The following is a 6,000-nucleotide window of genomic DNA, read 5'->3' on the forward strand; positions in this document are numbered from 1 at the left end:
CGGGCCAGCCTCGGCACCGCCCCTTTGCGCACCGCTGATTGGTGCATGGCCCTGGCAATCATTGCAGCCGGCCATTCATTTGATCCTGAGTTTAGGCGTGGCTTTGTTTGCACGTGGACACCTGCGAGCGGCTTCGCGGCTCCAGCTCGCTCTGCGCATGCGCACAGCCAGCGCCCTCTTGGGGTTGGTACCTGAGTCACTTCTTCAGAGGAGTGTCCACTTCCTGGCTCCATCCCTCTCCCTGGCTACAATCTAAGGTTAAGTTGTCTGTTGCAACCTTGGTATCAAATTTAATCTCAAAATGAGCTTCCAACCTTATATGCACCTATTTCCACGTCTATAACAACACCCAACTTCACCCCTGTCTCAGCTCATTTGCTGCAGATACCCTCATTTGTGCCTTTGTTAAGGAGGAGACATTGGCGATATCACTGACGAGTCATCCAGAGGCCCAGACTAATGTAGTGGGGACAGGGGTTCAAATCGCACCATAGCAGCTGGTAGACTTTAAATTCACAGAATCACACAGTGCAGAAGAGGCCCTTCAACCCATCAAGTCTGCACTGACACGTGGGAAACACCTGACCTGCCTACCTAATCCCATTTACCAGCACTTGGCCCATAGCCTTGAATGTTATGACGTGCCAAGTGCTCATCCAGGTACTTTTTAAAGGATGTGAGGCAACCTGCCTCCACCACCCTCCCAGGCAGTGCATTCCAGACCGTCACCACCCTCTGGGTAAAAACGTTTTTCCTCACATCCCCCCTAAACCTCCTGCCCCTCACCTTGAACTTATGCCACCTTGTGACTGACCCTTCAACAAAGGGGAACAGCTGCTCCCTATTCACCCTGTCCATGCCCCTCATAATCTTGTACACCTCGATCAGGCCTCCCCTCAGTCTTCTCTGCTCCAACGAAAACAACCCAAATCTATCCAACCTCTCTTCATAACTTAAATGTTTCATCCCAGGCAACATCCTGGTGAATCTCCTCTGCACCCCCTTCCAGTGCAATCACATCCTTCCTATAATATGGCGACCAGAACTGCACACAGTACTCCAGCTGTGGCCTCACCAAGGCTCTATACAACTCCAACATGACCTCCCTACTTTTGTAATCTATGCCTCGGTTGATAAAGGCAAGTGTCCCATATGACTTTTTCACCACCCCACTAACGTGCCCCTCCGCCTTCAGGGATGGACACACACGCCAAGGTCCCTTTGTTCCTCAGAACTTCCTAGTGTCATGCAGTTCATTGAATACTTCCTTGTCAAATTACTCCTTCCAAAGTGTATCACCTCACACTTTTCAGGGTTAAATTCCATCTACCACTTATTTGCCCATTTGACCATCCCGTCTATCTTCCTGTAGCCCAAGACACTCAACCTTATTGTTAACCACCCGGCCAATCTTTGTGTCATCCGCAAACTTACTAATCCTCCCGCGCACATAGTCATCTATGTCATTTATATAAATGACAAATAATAGGGGACCGAGCACAAATCCCTGTGGTACGCCACTGGACACTGGCTTCCAGTCACTAAAGCATCCTTCTGTCATCATCCTCTGCCTCCTACAACTAAGCCAATTTTGAATCCACCTTATCAAATTACCCTGTATCCCATGTGCATTTGTCTTCTTTATAAGTCTCCCATGTGGGACCCTTGTCAAAGGCTTTGCTGAAATCCATATAAACTACATCAACTGCACTACCCTCATCTACACACCTGGTCACCTCCTCAAAAAATTCAATCAAATTTGTTAGGCATGACATCCCTCTGACAAAGTCATGCTGACTATCCCTGATCATACCTTGCCTCTCCAAGTGAAGATAGATTCTCTCCTTCAGAATTTTCTCCAATAGTTTCCCTACCACTGACATGAGACTCACTGGCCTGTAGTTTCCTGGCTTATCTCTACAACCCTTCTAAAACAGCGGAACCACATTAGCTGTTCTCCAGTCCTCTGGCACCTCCCCCATAGTCAGAGAGGAATTAAAAATTTGGGTCAGAGCCCCTGCAATCTCCTCCCCTGCCTCCCTCAGCAGTCTGGGACACAAATCATCCGGACCTGGAGATTTTAAGCCTGCCAACACCTCCAATAACTTGTCACTCCCTATATCAATTATGTTCAAGAACTTCGCAGTCTCTCTCCCTGAGTTCAATACCTTCATCCTCATTCTGTTGGGTGAAGACGGATGTGAAGTATTTGTTCAACACTCTACCAATGTCCTCTGGCTCCACCCATAGATTGCCCCCTTGGTCCCTAATGGGCCCTACTTTTTCCCTGGTTATCCTCTTCGCATTGATATACTTATAGAATATCTTGGGATTTTTGCTACTTATACCAGCCAGAGCTTTCTCATATCCCCTCTTTGCTCTTCGAATTGCTTTCTTAAGCTCCACCCTGCACTTTCTGTACTCCACTAATATCTCCACTGATTTGCTCCCCTCTCTTTCCCTTCTCATTGTATCCTGATTAAGGCATCTGGAATATAAAATCCGTCTCAGAAATGGTGACCATAAAACTCACATCAATAGTTGTTAAAGACCCATCTGGTCCACTAATGTCCTTTAGGGAAGGAAATCTGCCATCATACAATTTAGGAGCAGGAGGAGGCCATTTAGCCCCTCGAGCCTGTTCCACCATTCAATAAGATGATGGCTCACCTGATTGTGGCCTCAACTCCTCTCTCCATCCTACCCCCTATATCCTTTGACTGCCATGTCAATCAAGAATGTATCTACTTCAGCCTTCAAAATATTCAATGACCTTCCCTCCACTGCTTTCTGGGGAAGTCATTCTTTGTTGTTTTTTATATTCTGTCCAATCTTCTGACCTGGCACTGACCTTCACGGAATTGTATGCTTTTTCTTTCAATTCGATACTATCTTTAACTCCCTTATTTAGCCATGGATGGTGTGTGCTTCCCCTGGAGTTTTCTTTCTCGTTGGAATGTATCTTTGCTGAATGTTACGGAATATCTCCTTAAATGTCTGCCAATGCATCTCAACCAACTTATCCCTGAAGCTAATTTCTGAATTCACTTTAGCCAGCACTGTCTTCAAACCCTCACAATTGCCCTTATTTAAGTTCAAAACACTACTCTTAGACCCAGTCTTCTCTTTATGATCATTGCTACCTTGGGGATCCTTTACTATGAGCCCGTTAATTAACTAAAATATCTTGAATGCTGGCCTTGCCAGTGATACTCACATCCCCTGAAAGAATTAAAAAAAGTTACCTCTAGAGTCCGATATTCCAACGCACTTCGGGCTGGTCTCCCACGTTCTACCCTCTGGAAACTCAGCTGCCCGTGTCCAAACTCACATCATTCCGTTCTCTTAAGACTCCTGTGCTCACTGATCTATATTAGCTCCCAGTCAAGCAATGTTTTGCTTTTAAAATTCTTGTCCTTGTTTTCAAAGGACATTTCCCACCATGCCCACCATGCCCCTCCTGAACTCTGCAATCTCCTCCAACCCCACATCACTCCATGGCATCTGCACTCCTCTAACTCTGGCCTCTTGAGCATTCCCATTTATAACTGCTCCTCCATTTGTAGCTGTGCCTTCCTTCGCCTCGGCCCAAGGTCTGGAATTCCCAGCCTGCACCTCTCGACTCTCTACCTTGCCTTTCTCCTTTAAGACAATCCTTAAAACCTTCCTCTTTGACCAAGCTTTCAGACATCTGACCTGATATCCCCTTAGGTGGCTCGATGTCATACTTTGTTTTATAATGCTCTTGGAAAATGCCTTGGGATGTTTCATTGTGTTAAAGGCGCTATATAAATATAAGTAGTTGTTGTTGTATGCCAAAGCATCTTCAACTGATTCATAATGACCATCCCTCCATCCTAAGGTCAGAAGTGGGGATGTTTGCTGACGATTGCACAGTGGTCAGTAATATTTTGCAACTCTTCACGTATTGAAGCAGTCCATGTGCAGCAAGACCTGGACAACATTCATAGTTTGGGCCAACAAGTGGCAAGTGGCAAGAGCCAAGCAATGATACAGGAACATAAAAATAGGAGGAGTAGACCATTCAGCCCCTCAATCCTGCTCCACTTTTCCTGCTGACTCCCCATATCCCCTGATTCCATGGAAGATAACAAACGGTCTATCTCAGCCTTGAATTTCCAACAAGAGAGAATCAAGCCAACTCCCCTTGATATTCGACAGCATAACCATCGCTGAATCCCCCACTATCAACATCCTGTGGATTCATCATTGAGCAAAAACTTAACAGAACCAGCAACATAAATGTTGTGGTTATACAAGCAGGCCAGAGACAGGGAATTCTGCCATGAATAACTCACCTCCTGATGCTCCAAAGCTGTTCCGCCATCTACAAGGCACAAATACAGGAGGCATAGATTCCTCTTCAGCTTTTAATACCATTCAAGTTTATTGAAAAATTGAAAAACCTTGATGTCAATCCTACTCTCCTACTTCAGATCAGTGATTTCCTGCACAACAGGACCCATTGGATGTTAGTTTCCGGGATTTACTTGGAGCCCATGTTAACGAATACTGGATCTCCTCAGGATTGTGTACTGTTACCTTTACTTTTCACCCCCTATACAAATGATTGTCAGAGTAAGACGACATAACGATCCTGAATACGCTGATGAAATGATACTTGTGGGTCTCATTGGGAATAATGAAGTAAACTAGAGGAACTCGGTGGAGAAGTTTCTAAAATAGTGCGATAACAACTCTCTTAAACTGAACAAAAACAAGACTAAAGAACTAGTTATAGAGATAAAAACAAAAAACTACTGCGGATGCTGGAAATCCAAAACAAAAACAGAATTACCTGGAAAAACTCCGCAGGTCTGGCAGCATCGGTGGAGAAGAAAAGAGTCGACGTTTCGGGTCCACACGACCCTTCAACAGAACTGAAGTATAGTTAGGAGAGGGGTGAAATATAAGCTGGTTTAAGGTCGGGGGGGGAGCCGGGGGAGAGAAGTTGAGGGTGGGGTGGTTGTAGGGACAAGCAAGCAGTGATAGGAGCAGATAATCAAAAGATGTCACAGACAAAAGGATCAAAGAGGTGTTGAAGGTGGTGATATTATCTAAGAAAAGTGCTAATTAAGAATGGATGGCAGGATACTCAAGGTACAGCTCTAGTGGGGGTGGGGTGGAAAGACTGACAAAGTATTAGTTGTAGATTTAAAAATAATGGAAATAGGTGGGAAAAGAAAAATCTAGGAAATTATTGAAAATAAAAAAAAAAACAGGGCCCTCAACCGTGTCCGGCCCTTAACCGAGGTTTTCCACCTACGGTCGTTGACAGGGCCCTCAACCGTGTCCGGCACTTAACCGAGGTTTTCCACCCATGGTCGTTGACAGGGCCCTCAACCGTGTCCAGCCCTTAACCGAGGTTTTCCACCCACGGTCGTTGACAGGTCCCTCAACCGTGTCTGGCCCATCTCCCGCGCATCCACCCTCACGCCTTCTCCTCCCTCCCAGAAACATGATAGGGTCCCCCTTGTCCTCACTTATCACCCCACCAGCCTCCACATTCAAAGGATCATCCTCCGCCATTTCCGCCAACTCCAGCATGATGCCACCACCAAACACATCTTCTCTTCACCCCCCGGCGGCATTCCGTAGGCATCGTTCCCTCCGGGACACCCTGGTCCACTCCTCCATCACCCCCTACTCCTCAACCCCCACCTATGGCACCTCCCCATGCCCACCCAGAAGATGCAACACCTGCCCCTTCACTTCCTCTCTCCTCACCGTCCAAGGGCCCAAACACTCCTTTCAAATGAAGCAGCATTTCACTTGCATTTCCCCTAACTTAGTCTACTGCATTCGTTGCTCCCAATGCAGTTTCCTCTACATTGGAGAGACCAAACGCAAACTGGGCGACCGCTTCGCAGAACACCTGCGGTCTGTCCGCAAGAAAGACCCAAACCTCCATGTCGCTTGCCATTTTAACACTCCACCCTGCTCTCTTGCCCACATGTCTGTCCTTGGCTTGCTGCATTG

This window comes from Cetorhinus maximus, chromosome 7 (genome assembly GCF_964194155.1).
Source record: "Cetorhinus maximus chromosome 7, sCetMax3.hap1.1, whole genome shotgun sequence".
In the NCBI taxonomy this organism is placed as follows: Eukaryota; Metazoa; Chordata; class Chondrichthyes; order Lamniformes; family Cetorhinidae; genus Cetorhinus; species Cetorhinus maximus.